This window comes from Glycine soja, chromosome 15, assembly GCF_004193775.1.
Source record: "Glycine soja cultivar W05 chromosome 15, ASM419377v2, whole genome shotgun sequence".
Taxonomy (NCBI): Eukaryota; Viridiplantae; Streptophyta; class Magnoliopsida; order Fabales; family Fabaceae; genus Glycine; species Glycine soja.
In genome coordinates this window covers 30,326,171-30,347,051 of record NC_041016.1, presented here as the reverse complement: position 1 = coordinate 30,347,051, position 20,881 = coordinate 30,326,171, and the positions used below count along the sequence as shown (strand labels likewise).

The window sequence follows — 20,881 nt, the reverse complement described above, 5'->3', positions numbered from 1 at the left end:
TGCATGGGATTAATTTTGTATTGTTTATTTAAATCTTTTCGGTATCTTAGAAAAATGTAAAATTATTAGAAATGAGTAATTAAGGAACATTTAATAATATTATTAAATTTTAGTCTATGATAAGTGTATTAAATAAATAATATTTTATGAAGTAAAATATTTTTTAGGAAACTATAAAATAGAATAATGTAGAATATAATAATGAATCGAAATCAAATAGAAAGAAAAGAGATAAGATAAAAAATAAGATAAAAAGAAGTCTTTTTTATTCAAGTTCCATTTTTTGCTCTTCTTGTTTATGTGATATAACATAAGCAAAGTAATTCTATTTTTCAATTGGGGAGAGATGGTTGAGTGGACTAAAGCGTCGAATTGCTAATCCGTTGTACAAATTTTTGTACCAAGGGTTCAAATCCCTCTCTTTCCATTGATAATTTGATATTTTTTTGTTGAACTTCTTTGTTTTCCTTGTTTGTTTGATTTTTTTTTACTTACTAGTTAAAGATGTTAATTTAGCTAATTCGTTTTCTTAATCTTAAAAGTATATATATATATATATATATATATATATGAATCTATATAATATAAAAATCCCCTTAGACTGTACTCCGGGAAGGTAAAGAATTTAAATTTGTTTATTTTGATAGCTTTATCATACGATAAATTTACATCAATAGTACATTAATGACATTCAATACAATATTAATAACAGTCATACACAAAAACAAACTATGATTGCGTGTTTACTCAAACTAGACAAATATTCACGCATTGTGCAGATTTGTAAATCATTAAAGAAATATTTAAATAAATTATTTATTTGATAAATCAAATTTAAAAGTATAACTATCAATGATATTTTATTTTATTTTTTGTTAAAGGAGATAAAAAATTACATATAAATCAAGATATTTTTTCTTTATCATTATATTTATAAGGAAATATTTCAAAATTGGAGGCTGACCACTCAACTAAAGTTGAAAAACATGAAGATAAAAGTAAGGGTTGTGTATAAATTTTTATAAGAACAATATAAGAATAAAGTGAAATTGACATAATAAAATAATTAAAAAATATATATTTAATGAAAGAAAAATAGTCAATCATAATGATAAAGCACAAAAAAGTGATGCGAATAAAACACCAAAAATTTTTCATTTAAATAGAATTTTTGTATTTATTTCCTTTTGCTGGTGACCTGATGTTTAATATTGTTTTCTTTTTTGTGCTTCTTTTTAAACTTTGATGTCAAAACAATTTGTTTATTCGTCTTTCTCCTTAATGAACTTTTTGAGATTCAATAAAATTCATTTGATGATGAAGATGCATATTTTGACTTCTCAGATGCTTGTAGCTTTGAACTTCGTCCCGTGACAACTTATTTATTAGCCTTTTTTCTTAATGGACTTTTGTGAGATTTGATAAACTTTTTCATTAAATGATGAAGATGCACCTTTTAACTAGTTGGATGCTTATAGCTTTGGGGTGAAGTGGACTCCTTTTTTTAATAAAAATATTAATTAGTGGACAAAAATGTAAATAAATTATAAATATGGTTACCTGTTTAATTTCTTTGAGGAGAGGATCATGCTAAATGATATTTTGTTGGATAAAAGTCATTATGATGGTATAGGTTTGAAACCCTTCCTTCAAGTTGTGAGCTTGATTTCAAAATTAAAAGTGTGTTTGCAAAGGGTATACAACATTGGGGGTATGTCAGCCATATTTTACATTTTGGGTGTGAAGGAGTTCAGATGCTATTGTGTTTAGAATTTGTTATGCATCTCGATCAAATATTGTGAATATTGTTATACCAGTATCATCGGAGACTTTGAATTGTATCTTGAACCTAAAAAGATTTTAAGAATTGTAATATTTATTTAATTATGTTATAAAAAATAATTCATTATATACAAATATTAAACCTTGTTATTATATAATTGGATGACTGTTTACATTCTCTACAAGTGTATTGATTTTTCTCTTTTGTAACTTTCTTTTGGCATCTCTCACATGCAACATAATTTCAAACGTATCGTCGATTTCATTGATTGTTGCATGAATTGTGATTCTGATACCCATTTCATGGACATTGTGCATGACAAAGATCTTCTTTTTTTTACATTTTCCTATCAAGATCAATGTTGACAGAACTTGAAAAAGATAGTTTTTTTATTTGATGTTGCTCTATTTTTTTTAAAAAAAATAATTGTTAGTAAATTATTAAAATTATTATAGTAAATAAAATATAAAATAAATATTATAAGCAGAAAAAGTATGATATAGACTTAAATGAATTACAATTATTTATTTATTAAATAAGTGAAATTGAAAACCATACTTAAGATAGTAAAAAAACAACATCTCAAATAAATAAATAAATATAAAATTAAATAAACATGCTAATATAAAAATTATGGATCAATTTTTATTTTAGAGATTATATATATATATATATAACTTAATATAAAAATTATATTTAGAAAAATAATTTCAATTTCCATAGTGAAATAACATATGACAAAGTTTAATGTAAACATTAAATACAATTTAACCATCTATTTATCTAATTATCCATATTTTTTTGCTGAATTATACATATATATAGAAAAGAAACATATTTTTTTGGAGGTTATGTTTGTCTGCAAAGTAACATTAATAACTTCATTTATGAAAATAACCAATTAAAAAGGGAGTTGGAAAATATAATATTTTATATTACATTTTATTGTGTAAAGAAATATATATTAATGAATTATACAAAATTGTTATTTAAACAAAATTTATAATTAATGATATAGAAAGGATAATATATTTACTCTTTTGGTATACAATTTTTTTATGTTGTGAGTAACATTGAAGAAGAGAGAAGGAAAAGAGAAGTGATAGACCCAAAAGAAGAATTCTCTCCTTCATCCAAAATCATCAATTGTGCTGACATAGCAGCTTAATAGTAAGGAGTTCAACTTTTATATATTTTAAATAGGTAGTCACAATTAAACTTACATCATTCTCAAAGGAACTTTGAAATACGAAAGATAACTTGCAATGCATTAAACCACAATATTAAAAACTCGAATAATTAAAACTTTCCCATATAATCAAACATTCTCAAAAAAACATTTACAAGACATCATCGCATACATCATAAACAATATAAATCTTGTATACAAACAAAACCACACACATTTCGCAAAAGAGATAAATATAAGGCAAGCCTCTGTGACCACCAAAATATATAAAAAAGTATGTGTAATGATAATTGTGCATAAGATAACCTATGGCTAGAGAAAGTGTAACATGATTGTAGCCCACAATAAAACAAAATTGAGTATTACCGATAAAGTAATAGGACAAAATTAATACAAAAAGAATCGAGCCTAGATCAACGTAAAATAAATACATAAAGAGGGGAAAACCTAGTCAAAGAGTAGTCCTAACTACGACCAACTTGTATGAACCTCCATTATACCCCACACTCTATACCATACCAAAACTCGAACAACCAAATTACACTACTACTAGAAATAGATTTTTTACATCGGTTATTTAGAACTTTTAACATCGGTTATTAATCGATATTGAAACTACCGATGTCAAAGTATTAACATTAACATCGGTTCTTTAAAAACCGATGTTGTTTTACCCAAAAACAACATCGATTTTTAAAAAATCAATGTTATTTTGTTCTCACCAACATCGGTTTTAAAAAAAATCGATGTTGTCAGTAAACAATAATATTGGTTTTTATAGTAATAGATGTTGTGTACTGAAAACATCGATTTTTCTAAAAACAGATGTCGTTTTTTGGATTTTTTTGATATCATATTTGTTTTTTTAATATATAACCTATAGCTATTCACATGTCAGCTTATCATTGAAATTTGTATAAAACTCATAAAATAAGCTAAATTTATAAAATTTACCACCAAGACTTATAAAAAAAATTACACAAATTAATATATCACTAAGAGTTCTAAACAAAATATGTCGTGCACCAAGAGTAGTTATAAACAAAAATTTTCCACAAATGTGTTTAGGATGTTCCAATTCCCTCAAAATATATACCACTAACACTTATAAACAAAAAATTTCAGATCGATAATACTATAGTATAATGTACTTTAATTACAAATAAATCCAAAATAAAATAAAGTTAGAAGTTGTATCTGGGAACTCAAATATAAACTATCCTATACTTTGTAATCCCTTCTAAGTTCAGATTGGTGAATCCTGCAGCTTTCATAAAGGAGTACATGGTACTCGACACATCCTGAAATTAACATTAAATTTATATTAGATATGTATATCATTTTAAAATTTGACATACAAAGGAGTGTTTAATTACTCACCAAATTGCCGCAAGTGACTTTGTACTCACTCAGCAGGACTTTGAAAGTGAGTGAGTTAGGAACTTGGTGGTACAAGGAATGTCATTGAGGGTAAGCTTTTGGTTCAGAGTTGCTTTTGAAGATGGCAAGGAAGAAGACACTTTGCCCAAAGTGGGTCAAGGTCACTTGATGATTTTCAGTGAGCCCATAAAAATATCTAAGTTCTGTCCATCCAACTAGTAGAGTTGAGCTCACCAGATCTTGGTTGTATGTAATAGAGTGCATGTTGCCATTATTGTCTAGTAGATGCCAAGTATGCTCTAGTTCAGCCTTTCATCTTATAGCAAATGACCTACTGACTTCACCATAAGGATACATTTAACAAACAAAGTAATATAAGCAAATGTCTTATATCATGTCATGTTTATTTGAGAATAGTCTTGAAATTTCTAACTTGATACATTACATGAACAACATTGAACATTTTCTCTATTTTTTTTTTGTTAATCTTCATCATTGTGTTAGTCATTTCCTTCCAGTTCTGTTGATCTTCATCCATCGTTTCTAAACTCAATTACAATATAAACATGACACTAACTGATCCATGCACAAACTGACTATGCAACATGCTTATCTAAGAGTTTATTCCATGCAACTAATATAATATGATAGATTTGACATAACAATATGATACCAATAAATCTGCAAAACAAAAATATGATACCAATACATGATAGATTTGATATAACAGTATGAGTTTGTTAGTACGCACACAACAATAAAGAGAATTCTCTCAAACAAAAAGTAATTGATACAAAAATTCATATCGATGTAACTTCCAAACTAATAAAGGCTTCTCTAATGCAACTTTTCTGTACCTTTCTTAACTAACTACTGTTGCAGAAGCTAAAAATAAACAATACTTTCCCATCTATTCTTTCTAATCCTTAATATCCTACAAAACCCATCAATTTGATTGGATATTTAGAAGTAAAAAACTTCAAAGCCCATGGATTCTTAGTTCTCTCTTTAGTGGTTATGGTAGTACATCAATACATCTATACTAACAATCATTAATCAATCTCTTTAATTCCCATATGACGTTGAAAGATTACCATAAAAGTTTAAGGCAAACTACCGTTACATAAGAAAATATAAGTTGTACATTATATATATATATATATATATATATATATATATATATATATATATATATACCAGAGATCAGTGGAACAGATCAAACAGACAGTAAAGAAGTAGGAAACAAATTAAAATAGTTTGACTGTATTATGATGCAGGTAAAATAAACAATAAGAAGAATAAAACTTAAAGCTCAAAAATGATAACTAAAAATAAAAGAAAATTGAAACGGCGGTAATCCGCACAGAATCAGTTATGGAGGAAGAAGAGAAGAAACTGAAACGGCGGTAATCAGTAAGGAGGGAGAAGGGAGATAAAATAAGCAACTTGCAACTTTATTTGATAACAACGAAAGAAAAGCTTACAAAGAGTGTTTCCAAGAGTTTCTCTCTCAACAATCTATCCGACTATCTCTCTCTCAAAAAGGGTACCTCACAATAGAGTTGAGGCCTCCTTTTATAGAAACTTAGTTTGACTGTAGCTACAGTAGCAGTTACAAATACCGAAACTATTTCTACAGTAACGGTGATAACTAAATTAATGTTCCTTCAAACAAATACCAAAACAATTGGCTTTGGAGTAATTGCAAAACTTCTTTTAATTTTTTCATGAGATGTTCCTTGGAGTTAGATGTTGCTAGGAAGGCAGCTAATTGGGACTTTTGATTGAGAAACAAAGAAGTCTCTGGATCAGGTGCTTTCAGGAACTCTAGATGAGCTTTAAACCTGATTTTCACCTTATCTGGTTGTGCTTTTGATGTGTCAAATTGATTCCACCACTTGACAAATTCATCATGCTGAAGGGATGGAAATTGCTTGTTGTTTTCTGTTTTGCTATACCTGTATTGCCAAGAAAATATCCAGGACAAAGTAAAACTGGAAAAATATTTTAAATCTGCTAGAATTTGTGATTCCTGAGAGTTAAAATGCTTGTTGAACTGTGCAAATCCTTGTTGAACCTGCTCAGGGAAAATTTTCGGGATTGGTCCAAAAAAGTACCTCCACTGAAGGAACCAATTTGAAAAATTATAAACTGTGTTAGTCTTGAAGTAAATAAGCCATGAGTGCTTATATTTGTTACACTTTGGTCTAGGCATCCATATAGTCCCAATAGGTGTATCCTCTTGGATCAAAAGGTATAGAAATTTTTTTGATTTCATTCAAATTGGATCCAAATTGTCTGGGTTGCAGAACTTTTAAAATTTGGATTGTAGAGTGAGTGTTTAAAAGGGGTTCTTTTGGATCTTTGAAATGTTTAATAGAAACTGAGTCTGAATCTATTAAAATGAATTCATAAAAGGTCCTTGTTTTGTTGATTGCTGTTGGTTTGAAATGGAATTCGGGTGGAAACACCTTGGCTATAGCTTTAAAGGGATTTTTTTCCCAATATTCCGACTCCATTTGCAAAACACTTGAAAAATTATTTTTGTTAATATAACTGTTAGTGGGTTTTGGGGCTGGTGTTGCCATTGGGGTTATTATTTGTTTTTCTTTTGGAGAATTGCAAATAATTTTTGTGCCTTTGGCTTTTTGGATTAAGGTTTTTAGATCAATTTCAGACTCATCATCTAATTCAGAGGCTATGTCAGCCCATGTTTTCTTTGAGATTTTTGTCAGGCCAATTTCTTGAAGGGCCAGAAGTGTCTCGATTGGAAAGGCATAGTCAGCCTTGCCTTGTTTTGATGTTTGGTTCTTTGAAGGTTCCTGAGTGGATGACTTAGGTTTGATTTCAACGAGTAGGGTAAGATAGTCAGGTAAAGAGTTTGAAGTGCCCTTGAGATACTTTATCTCAAAATCAAAAACACTTTAAATTGCTTGTCATTGAGCAAATATTTTTTAAATGATTTTCACTAATATTCTTAACAAGTATTACTTTAGGTTTTCAATTAATGTAATATGAATAATATTGTTAATTTTATAAAATTATTATTCTCTCTCATCTATTTATTAATTAACTTTTCTTGATCTTAATAATGAAAATTTAAGATGATACTTATTATGGGACGGAAGGAGTATTAATTAAATTTTATTTTAAATAATAAGTGACATTTAAAATTGTTTTTTAATTTTTGATAAATTTTAATTTAAAATAAAAAATTCTTTAAAAAGTAGATTAAGATGTGTATTACTATCATTTTTTAAATTTGGCTGAAAGAACAATTTTCAAACGTCACCATAAAAATGAGCTACTTTTTTTTGTTACAATAAACTAGAAAATATATGCTCCATGTGTATGGTTGATCTTTGTACTAACCAATATTTATGAACAATGATAGACGTTAACTTCTAAGGGTCACATGTAAAAAAAAAAAATCAAGGGTTTTACCTAAACTTTTCGTCTTAAGATAGGTCTACATACAAAGAAAATGATACAGACAATAACATCCTTCATTTCCATCATGTATACAATGATATCTCCTACATTTTACTCAAATTACATAAAAACTCTTTTGATTTGCTTAAAACCATTTCTGTGACACCCTCACCCATATCGATGTCATATTTAGTTTTGAAAGCTGAAACCGAGAATTACACTTGATTACATAATTATACATATGCCCTCTCTGTGTTTTTATACATATTACAAATTTAACATCGTGATTTTCAAAAATTAGGTACAATAACCCTTTATTGTTTCAGATTTGGATTACTAAGTGATAGATCCACAAGTCCCCAAATTGAATTGTAATATTGATAACTTAGTTGCAACACTAATGAAAATTAAAAACACAATTAAAAAACTCACCTTTGCACCCTATCTTCTAAATCCAATGGTCAATTTATGTGTGTTAAGCAATTCTGTAAAAATGCAATGACGTGTGTCTGTTTATACCAGCAAAAGACAAACTGCAATTTCTTTTTAGAATCATTAAAAGTGCGCATTTATTGTGTCTTTCATTTTATCTATTACATTTCTATCATATTTATTACTTTCCCTCTTTTAATATTTTCTCTCCATAAATACATTTAAGACTTGTTTGGAGTAACAAAAAGAAAATAATAAAAAAAATTAAATTTTGAATTCGGGAAAAAGTCTAAAAGGAAAGAAAATTTTAGATTTTTTCTTTTTGAAGTCAACCTTTTACTCTTGTTCCTTCTCATTTTTTTCCAAGCAGGCAATTTTTTGTTTGTTATTCATGGTTTTCCCCATCGTTTCTTTCCTTTCCATTCTATTATAGCATGAATATTATTATTTAACTTTTATTTTATTATAGTTATGTTTACTAATTTGAACTCAGTTTTGACCCTAGGATGCACAGACAAAAAAAATTTTGCATGGGATTAATTTTGTATTTTTTATTTAAATATTTTCGGTATCTTAGAAAAATGTAAAATTATTAGAAATAAATAATTAAGGAACATTTAATAATATTATTAAATTTTATTCTATGATAAGTGTATTAAATAAATAATATTTTATGAAGTAAAATATTTTTTAGGAAACTAAAAAACAGAAGAATATAGAATATAATAATGAATCGAAATCAAATAGAAAAAAAAAGTTAAGATAAAAAAAAAGATAAAAAGAAGTCTTTTTTTTCAAGCTCCATTTTTTGCTCTTCTTGTTTATGTGATATAACATAAACAAAGTAATTTTATTTTTCAATAGGGGAGTTGAGTAGACTAAAGCGTCGGATTGCTAATCCGTTGTACAAATTTTTGTACCGAGGGTTCAAATCCCTCTCTTTCCATTGATAATTTGATATTTTTTGTTGAACTTCTTTGTTTTCCTTGTTTGTTTGATTTTTTTTATTTACTAGTTAAAGATTTTAATTTAGCTAATTCGCTTTCTTAATCTTAAAAGTATATATATATATATACATATATACATATATATAACATAATATAAAAATCCCCTTAGAGTTTACTCCGGGAAGGTATAGAATATAAATTTTTTATTTTGATAGCTTTAGCATATGATAAATTTACATTAATAGTACATTAATGACATTCAATACTATATTAATAACTGTCAAACACAAAAGCAACCGGTGATTGTGTGTTTACAGTAGTAAAAAAAGATGTTTTAACATCGTTAAATTTAAGTCGATTTTTGAAAAACGATGTAGAAAATAAGTAATGACATTTTTTAAATTGAATATAACTTTTTTAAGACGGTCATATAAAACCCGTATTTGATAAAAGTGTTTACGTCGGTGTTTGCAAAACCGTATTTGCTTTTATAATTACTAAGACAGTCTTTACTATTGACTGTCTTTAATTTTAAGTTAAATAATAAATTAAATTTTTATTGCTAGTGGTTGCTCAAATTCCACTTCTCCTTCCATTGTGCTTCTCTGCCTGCTGGAATTCCACTTCTCTGTCCATTGTGCTTCCTGTGCCCTCGACTTCTTCCCAAAAACTCCAAGAATGATGAGAAGGATTTTCCCAGATCGAGAGATAAACCAATAGTCCCAAACTCATTTAGGGAAAAACCATATGGAGAGTACTCCACGGCAAAAATGTTCATAACTCTTAAATCACGGCGCCGAAGAAGGTATTTTCCTCTTGCTTGTATTCATCTTCTTTTTTTGTTGAACCACATCTACCGTAATCAACAGTCGGTGCCTCCATTCATCTTTGACCTTCCAACCATCGCAACACCACCAAATTCACACGACCACCACCATCCAAACACCACCGCTTCCGCATGCTACCACCGTTGACACCACAATCACCCAAACACTATCGCAACCGTGCACCGCCACTGAAATAATGCCAGATCTGTACCCTAAACCCCCTTCATGCAGCAGATCTATTCCCTAAACCAGGAGTGCGCTTAGTGCCTGCTTCACTTTGCGAATCCGAGCCCGCTACATTTCCTATTCTGTTTGTGGTCTTTTAATTTAGCTAATTCGCTTTTATTGTTGTCTGTTTGTGGTCTTTTTGTTGGATTTGTGGTGCCTATGTTTTAGAGTAGGATGGTAATCTCCACACCAAGTTTGGCATTTGTGTTTCTTGGTTCTATATATGGAATATGTAGGTTGATGGGAGAGAAATTTTGAGTTGATATATTAATTTTGGTTTCATTCCCTCCCTTGTTTTCTCTGCTTTAGGAAGATATTATTTTGTATTCTTTATTTTTCACATGCCTTCTTTAAGACAAACATCTTGGTAGCGGGCACATTTGGAATTTGATACATATAGTTGAATTGAATCTGGACTGGTTACATGAATCTGCAATTGAATGTGGACTGGTTACATGTAAATATGAATAAATTTAGTTTTAATCTCTTGAATATTTTTATTAGTATCAATCTTAGTATTTTTTTTAAAAACATTCTATCAGTATAAACATATTGCACTTCATATTACCCTATAATGTGCAGTTGCTTTAATCTCATGAATTGTATTTCTAGCTACATTTCACTAAGAAAGCATGTCTTTTTTATTCTTGTTTTTCTTTAATCTATAGGATGTGGCAATTGCTTATGGATTCAATGCTATTAGGTATCAAGCAGCAGTAGATAATAAAGGCTCGAAGAGGTTGGTTCCTTCCTTGACTCTACTCAAGTGACCAATTATATTTAAGCTTGGTTTTTTAAACTATGGGGCCCACCTAATGCAGCCATCATGAGAATTAATATATCAGAATATATATTTGACATGCTTGATTTCAAGGCTTACATTTCAAACGAAAGATATATTTGGTTGCCAACTAAATAACTTGGTAATTGTGATCTTAGATTCGGATAGTGTGTGTATTATATTTATATAGAGCCACAGGCAAGAAACATAACATAAGTGTTACATCCATGACTCCTTAAAAGACGTTTCTTGTAGTGCTTTTCTAGCTCTCCCTTGGCAATTGCTGGTTTGGATGATTTTTTTTTCTTGTTTGTGATGTGCTGGAGATGATAAGGTATATGTTTTATGTAAGAAATAAGAAAAGAACATTGATTATTTAAATATTGGATATATAAAAGTGAATTCATGAAGTGCTTTGTGCGTCATTTGGGGTTAATAGTTTGAGATTTTTCCAAAGAGGAAGAATGACATTTAGTAGGGGTATGAACTAGCTCCTCATCCTTATTTTGAACTACATATTAGGAAATATGAGATAGGTCATGAATTTTGTCTTACAGGATATGAGATAGGTCATGAAATTGATCTTACATTAATCAAAATTTAGGATGATGTTGTTAATAAAAAATGATCTCACATAATCATTAACATAGCCTGAAAGCTAAATATCTGCCTATGCACGCGGTTTATTTCAGGAATATATTCAAGATGACATTGGCTGGGCTAAAGTTGAATTTGAAGACAACAAAGTGATACACTATGCTAAACAAAGAAGAAGATTTAAACAAAATGGAAATAGTGAAGATAAGTTTTATGATGCCTTGTTATTTCCTTTGATAAAAAGAACATTGATAAGGTATATGTTTTATGTAAGAAATAAGAAAAGAAGATTGATTATTTAAATATTGGATATATAAAAGTGAATTCATGACGTGCTTTGTGCGTCATTTGGGGTTAATAGTTTGAGATTTTTCCAAAGAGGAAGAATGACATTTAGTAGGGGTATGTACTAGCTCCTCATCCTTATTTTGAACTACATATTAGGAAATATGAGATAGGTCATGAATTTTGTCTTACAGGATATGAGATAGGTCATGAAATTGATCTTACATTAATCAAAATTTAGGATGATGTTGTTAATAAAAAATGATCTCACATAATCATTTAGATAGCCTGAAAGCTAAATATCTGCCTATGCACGCGGTTGATTTCAGTAATATATTCAAGATGACATTGCCTGGGCTAAAGTTGAATTTGAAGACAACAAAGTGATACACTATGCTAAACAAAGAAGAAGATTCGAACAAAATGGAAATAGTGAAGATAAGTTTTCTGATGCCTTGTTATTTCCTTTGATAAATTTTACCTTCTCTCTTTGAATTAATTTCATTTTTGCTATTAAATGACCTTATACTGAAATTTAACATTTTCTTCTTAAGATTCAGGTTGCAGTGCACCCAGGAAATGTCTTGGCCTTGCACATGTATAAACCACAAGGATTTAAGTACTCTAGTGGACAGTATATTTTTTTGAGCTGCCCTGATGTCTCGCCTTTTCAATGGTAAGTGAACATTGGTTTTCTTAATATTTTTATAGCATATTACCATTAAAATCAGGGAGAGACGTTAACAAAAAAATTAATTTGCTTCTTTGTAAATTTCCCATTTCTTTTAGTTGTTAGGAAGTAGTAGATATATATCATACTTGGGAAAATGACATGGTAGGAAGGATTGACAACAGTTTCACATTTTATTGCAGGTTACTTATTATGAGATTTATTTTTATTATAATTAAAAAGATTTATTTCATTAAAGTTTTTAGTTTTTTTAAGGAAAAAGATTTTAATTATGTCTAACCGATTACGATAATTAAAACTATGTATTATAGTACTGATTAAGTTAGTTTGACTAGCTTGTTTATATGATATGAATCTAATTTAAGATGGCTCTCATGATAAGTTACTTTAAAACTTAGTAATAAAGTTTCTAAATAGAACATACAGGTTTCTCTCTCTCTCCCATAATTTTTGTTTTCTTAGAAGACCATAATATTATAATGTGCTTTGTGTATATTGTGTGGTTTCTTCTTTATGGAAATATATTGTGTATATTGTGTGATTTTTAAAGGATAATGATGATTTTTATATAATTATCTTCAAAGTCATACCAATGGTAATTATCCAATCAACAACTATATACTTAGTTTCATGAATGTTTAATTATATTTGTTGATTATTACTTAGATAATATTATAATTATAAATATGTAACTTTTCATATTAAAATTAATATTTATAATTAGAAAACTATTTTATATGTTACTAATATTTATTGATTATTAGTAAGATATAAAATAGTTTTCTAATTATAAATATTGATTTTAATATTATATAATAATATTTATTGATTATTAGCGATATTGATAATATCGTAATATTGATTTAATTTATCTAAAATTTATTTGTAGGTAATTCAACATTTAACATTGGTGCTGATGTAAGCAATGATGTAGAAATATGTAGTTTCTAAGACGGTGCTGACGTCAACACCGTCTTAGAAACTACGTATTTCCACATCGCTCCTGACATCAGCACCGATGTGGAAACGGACATATTCTACATCGTTTACCACCAAGGGATGACCGACTTAGAAGATGTAATTTCTACATCAGTGGTGGGCTGAGGACCGATGTAGAAAACGTTATATTTCTACAACGGTGGATTTTGGAACGATGTTGAAACATAACACTAACAACGTCGTATTCTACATCGGTTGAGCACCGATGTAGAATGTCGTTTTTGACCGATGTAAAAAGCACGCTTTCTAGTAGTGTTACTCAAACTAGACAAATATCCATGCGTTGTGCGGATTTGTAAATCATTAAAGAAATATTTAAATAAACTATTTATTTACTACATCAAATTTAAAAGTATAACTATTAATGATATTTTATATTATTTTTTGTTAAAGGAGATAAAAAATTACATATAAATTAAGATATGTTTTCTTTATCATTATATTTATAAGGAAATATTTCAAAATTGGAGGCTGACCACTGAACTAAAGTTGATTAACGTGAAGATAGAAGTAAGCGTTGTGTATAATTATTATAAGAACAATATAAGAACAAAGTGAAATTGACATAATAAAATAACTAAAAAAATATTTATTTAATGAAAGAAAAATAGTCAATCATAATGATAAAGCACATAAAAGTGATGCGAATAAAACACCGAAAATTTTTCATTTAAATAGACTTTTTGTATTTATTTCCTTTTGCTGGTGACCTGATGTTTTTTTTCTTCTTTTGTGTGCTTCTTTTAAAACTTTGATGTCAAAACAATTTATTTATTCGTCTTTCTCCTTGATGAACTTTTTGAGATTGAATAAAATTCATTTGATGATGAAGATGCATATTTTGACTTCTCAGATGCTTGTAGCTTTGGACTTCGACCTATGACAACTTGTTCATTAGCCTTTTTTCTTAATGGACTTTGTGAGATTTGATAAACTTCTACATTAAATGATGAGGTTGCACCTTTTAACTTGTTGGATGCTTGTAGCTTTGGGCTATGACTTACAATTAGTTCTCCATCTCACTCATTTGGTGTTGTTTGTTGTGGTGAAGTGGACTCCTTTTTTAATAAAAGTATTAATTAGTGGACAAAAATGTAAATAAATTATAAATATGGTTACCTGTTTAATTTCTTTGAGGAGAGGATCATACTAAATGATATTTTGTGGGATAAAAGTCATTGTGATGGTATAGCTTTGAAACCCTTCCTTCAAGTTGTGAGCTTGGTTTCAAAATTAAAAGTGTGTTTGCAAAGGGTATCCAATATGTTGGAAAAATAAAAAAAAATGAAAGAAAATAAATATGAAGAAGATGCACAGTCTTGAATTAAATAACAAAATAGCAGTAGCGAATTAAATTTAATTAACAGCACATGAATAATGCATTATAACATAAAATAAGCACAAGAAAAAAAAATTAAGGGAAGAAAGATATAGCCTGGGTTGAAGCGCGTAAACGCTATCCTTAGAGAGAAAATGCCCCCACTGCACGGGTAAGAAAATTTGATTGCGCTCCTCTCCCAAGATACGACAACCCGTTGGTTCCGATCGTGTGCAGCGAAAGGATCCCCGAACCTTATGAACACCAATGCTCTTGCTCTCACAAAAATTAAGTTTTGTATAGGAAAAGAAAGAGATAAATTTTTGGCAGAAAGAAACCAGAGCTCTCATTCTGTCTTTTCTAGAAAACAGGAAAGATATATATATAGGCATTTTGCAACAACAAAATATGACCGTTAGAAATATGACCGTTGGAAAACCAACCTACAGTTGTCACAACAAATATAACAAACTAGTTTGACTCATTAAAACAAAATCTTAAGAGAATCTAAAATAAATATTATTTTATAAAATAGAATTAATATATATTTATAAATTTTAAATTAAAACACAAATATTTACCAACATTCCCCCACATAATTTAAAATTTTAAAGTATATTTTCTAAAAGATAATTTGTATAAAAACATAAGAGAAAGAGCATGTGATATTATATTTCGGTATAAGGAACCTTCCGGGTTTGAGCCTTATACCTAGTGTTTATGAACTTCAATCCGAGAAAAATGTAGTGACTTGATTGTCTTGAACTACATATTCTTTAACCGGACTTTAGTACACAACCCCTACAATATTGGTGTTCAATTAGGTTCTAATCAGTGGTAGCGCGTTACACGGCCTTGCGCTTGTATCTTGTTTCGTGAGTGTCCTTTAGAGATTAGCCCATATCTCACAGTGGCGGCCCCACCACCACACTCACTAGGTGAATCCTCAAAGAGTGGGTTGTGACCCCCACCCCTACAATAATTGTCATCGGATTCATTAAGAGGTATTTTTTTTTAACCAAAAATACACATAATACATTTTAACAATGACAAATCACATAATACATTTTTAAGAAATTCAGCCTCACTAGTAGCAGTATTTAAAGCAATAATTTTTGCTTTCATGGTAGAACGTGAAATAATAGTTTGTTTAGCAGATTTCCATGATACTGCACCACCAGCTAAAGTAAAAACATAACCACTTGTTGATTTTGTTTCATCAGAATCAGAAATCCAATTTGCATCACTAAACCCCTCAATTACTGCAGGAAAACATGTATAATGAATGCCATAATTGATGATTCCTTTTAAGTATCTAAAAACTCTTTCTAATGCAATCCAATGAGAATGATCAGGATTATTAGTATACCTTCCTAATTTACCAATTGCATATGCAATGTCAGGCCTAGAGAAGTTTGTCAAATGCAACAAAGAACCGATAATTTGAGAATATTTATGTGAAGAAATTCCTTTACCCAAATTTTTCTTTAGCTTGATGGATGAGTCAAAAGGAGTAGAAACATGTTTCACATCAAAATAATTAAACTTCTTTAATATATACATTTTCAACATAATAAGATTGGATAAAAAATCATACCATCATTTTTTTTTCTATAAGCTTAATACCCAAAATCACATCTACACAACCAAGGTCTTTCATATCAAAATTTCTAGACAAGAAAAACTTCACATCATTTATGAAATTCATTTACTACCAAATATCAATATGTCATCCAAATACATAAAATGACGCATCCATTATCATCAAATTGTTTCACATACACACATTTATCACTATCATTAATTTGAAAATCATACAAAAGAATAACTTAATCAAACTTTTGTGTCAATGCTTTGGAGCTTGTTTCAAACCATACAAAGATTTAACAATTTATTTTTCAAGAAAAAATATTTTCAAAGAAAGTCACATCTATAGACTCCATAATAGTACCATTAGAAATTTCAAATACTTCTGAATTAATAACTAAGAATCTATAAGTAGTATTATGTAAAAAATATCCAACAAAAAATAATTAATATATTTTTTTTAATTTTCCTTTTCTTATTAATAGGGATATTAACCTTTACTAGACACCCCCACACTTTAAGATATTTCAAATTTGGTTCTCTTTTTCTCCATAGCTCATAAAGATTTTTTTTTGTTTATAAGGTACTCTTTTAAGAATACGACATGCAAAATATAAAGTTTCACCAAAGTATTTATTTTATTATTTTTGTGTGTTATATTTTCACAGGCTTATATTTTATCAATGAGTTATAAATAAAGAGACAATCAGTCAACATGTAACAACAAAATACTTGCAGTAGTAATAATAACGTTAAACAATAAAAATTAAAAATCAAACAACAAATGTCCTGATTTTAAAGACTTGTGTTCACGAGATAATTTGACCAAGTAAAAGATAGTTTTCTAATCATATAGGAATGAAATTAGAAGTATGCTTTTAGTTTTTCACATAAACTAATTCTAAAAGCATTTTCTCTTCAAAACCACCATTAATGAAGAAAATATATTGTAAATCTCAAATTATAAGAAAATATTTTTCAACAATTTCTCACTAATGTAAAAATTTAAGGAAATGAAATAATATAATAAAACATAATACATTGTGTCTTCATCCATTAATTTTTCATGCTTACTAGAAAGGAACTTAATCATATCCATTATAGATATTTTGATACAACATCATGCTATTGCACAAAAAACTATGCAAGAAGAAAGTATAAAACATTTTCTCTCTAAAATAATTTTTCTCTCTAAGACTGTTGGAAAAATAAAATAAAAAATGAAAGAAAATAAATATGAAGAAGATGCACAGTCTTGAATTAAATAACAAAATAGCAGTAGCGAATTAAATTTAATTAACAGCACATGAATAATGCATTATAACATAAAATAAGCACAAGAAAAAAAAAATTAAGGGAAGAAAGATATAGCCTGGGTTGAAGCGCGTAAACGCTATCCTTAGAGAGAAAACGCCCCCACTGCATGGGTAAGAAAATTTGTTTGCGCTCCTCTCCCAAGATACGACAACCCGTTGGTTCCGATCGTGTGCAGCGAAAGGATCCCCGAACCTTATGAACACCAATGCTCTTGCTCTCACAAAAATTAAGTTTTGTATAGGAAAAGAAAGAGATAAATTTTTGGCAGAAAGAAACCAGAGCTCTCATTCTGTCTTTTCTAGAAAAGAGGAAAGAGATATATATAGGCATTTTGCAACAACAAAATATGACCATTGGAAAACCAACCTACAGTTGTCACAACAAATATAACAAACTAGTTTGACTTATTAAAACAAAATCTTAAGAGAATCTAAAATAAATATTATTTTATAAAATAGAATTAATATATAATTATAAATTTTAAATTAAAACACAAATATTTACCAACACAATATTGGGGGTATGTAAGCCATATTTTACATTTTGGGTGTGAAGGAGTTCAGATGCTATTGTGTTTAGAATTTGTTATGCATCTTGATCAAACATTGGGAATATTGTTATACCGGTATCATTAGAGACTTTCAATTGACCAGTAGTCTCATTCAGGTAACTTTGATTAAAGTTAAGGTCTTTTGTTATGAAGGAATGTTGTTAGGTTTTATGATTTGTTACAATAATTCATGTTTTCTTCCACTCTGTCATTAGGGCATTACTTCTAGATTGTGAAAGTAAAAAGGATAAAATGAATTGAGCTTCTCCCAGAAGTTAAAAACTACTTATGCACTTGGCTTTTATCTTCATATTTTCTTCTCTTATAGGTGTTTGTGTGGAAGTTTATCCACTCCTGATTTGCCAGTGATTGGATATGACTTGCCTCTTCTTTTCCAACCAATGTTGATGGTACTTGTGGCAATTTTAAAGCTTAATTGTTTTGATAATCATAATTATTTTTAACCTTATATTGATGAAATATGTATGTTTCTGTTTGTTTGATGAAGTCATGATTACGGGTGGAGCAACATCACCTGTTTTCTACAATTTGAGGCGAAGACACCGCCACCCTTGATTTGCCTGTGATTGACTATGACTTGGCTCTTCTTTTCCAAGCAATGTTGATGCTTGGAAGATACAGGTTGATATTTTTTATAAAAAATATGATAAATTATAAAAGGTGAAACATAAGATAAATCACTATGTTTTTTGGACTTCTTTTCGCTGTCTGGATCATGATACATGCATTAGACATTGGGATAGTTGGTATCCTATGAGTTGTTCTACTTACAATTTGAGTTTTTAATTTCTTGCATTTGTGGTCATTGGTCAACATAATATGATGATGATATATACTCTATTTTGGAATAGAATTACACAAGAACTTGTTGTGGAGTGTATTAGGTGATCAATGTGCTGTATGTATAAAGAAAAGAAAAAAAAAATAGAGAATAATGCATATGTAGAGAATAGTTTTCTGACATACATTTTCTCTTCAGGTTTATGCTCTGTCCTGGATAGTGATGGTAGCTGTCATGGTTATCCTTAAGGACGGTATTCGGTGATTAAAAAAAGTTTGTTCTTTCTGCTTGTGCTTGATAATGATCTTATTAATCTTTCTGGCTCGAGTATCATGGTTCAATCATCATGGCAATGACTAATTCAATTCAATACTATACTCAAAATATTAGATTACATGTAATGTATGAGATATAAAAAATAAAGTTACTTTATGTCTTTCTGCATTTGTGGAGTTAGATTAGTTTCTCTGATGATTTTTATTGATACAGTGAACTTACAACCAAATTATATATATATATATATATATATATATATATATATATATATATATATATATATATATAATGAGAATCAATATGTTGCAAATGAACTGCTAATTTAAGAGATGCACTGCCATTGTACTTCAGCCCCCTAATTATGTTTATCACCTGTCTTCTTTATGTGATTGATGCCCATTGCCAGTGTCATCATATTCAACTTGCTTATGAAACTGTTTTAATTACAAGTTTGTACTTTTAAGAGTAGGAGCGACTCAACCTCGTTGTGAAAATGGTTTGCTTACTGTTGATGCAATGAACAAAGCTGATGAGGAAACCATCTAAAAGTTGATTTACCCAGTATGTTCTTTGTCACAAAATCTATGGTATCTGTTGGAAACCATTTACTCATGCTATTCAAATAATCTGGATTTTATACAAGAAAAGCGAGTAACTTGAAGAAAATTGCCAATATTTTTGTTTCTTGAAGTACGATGGAGACATACCAACTCAATTGAGGAACTACTCTTGCTGCCAGGAATAGGTCCTAAGATTGCTCATCTGGTAAGTACAAAATACTTATGAGATTCAAAAATAATTTTTTTCCTTTTTTCCCCTGTTAAAATAATTATTTGGTATCACACACATTAGGAATTTGTGCCTTGATGAAAAAACTCAAGTTTTAGTCCATAAAGGGACAATGTCCAAGGGATATGTGTAGATACTCATGTGCACCGCATTTGCAATCGTCTTGGGAGGGAACTGATGAGGCAAAAGCTACTTGGGAGAATGTTGCTGAATTCCAAGCTAACTTTCCTAACTTCAACCTTGAGGACAAGGTTGTTTTAAAAGGGGATGGCATTGTAATGCTCTCAGATAAAAGAAAGCTTCTAGAAGGAAAAAATGACTCAATTGAGACAACTCAACAGAGGGGAATATTTGCCAAATCTCACGTATCCACTATGGGTAACAGAAAGAGTGTGAAATAGAGAAAACCCAACTCTAGGTTGGTGGATTATGTAACCAACTAATAGTGGTATTTAGAGGGGAGAGAAGGTGTAGTGAGGGACGGTGGTTATGAGTGGACATTTCTCTTTCTTCTTCTTTTTCTCTCTGTGACTATTGTACTCAGTGCTTCTAATTGTACACACTGTACTCTTAGAGGTTGATTCTCATTTTTAGTACGGGAATAAAACGAGTACATTCTATAATTTCCAGTATTTCCCTTTCAGAAGTTATATAGGATGACACTCTTTCCA

At 29.3% G+C, this 20,881-nt stretch overlaps 1 long non-coding RNA gene across 1 annotated transcript; it reads left to right on the top strand.

Moving 5' to 3' along the window:
* Window positions 1-12,427: 12,427 nt before the first annotated feature.
* Window positions 12,428-18,980, top strand: LOC114386598. Its single transcript, XR_003661121.1, has 3 exons — window positions 12,428-12,557; window positions 18,672-18,753; window positions 18,852-18,980. It is a non-coding gene; the product is annotated as an uncharacterized LOC114386598 (long non-coding RNA).
* Window positions 18,981-20,881: the final 1,901 nt, after the last annotated feature.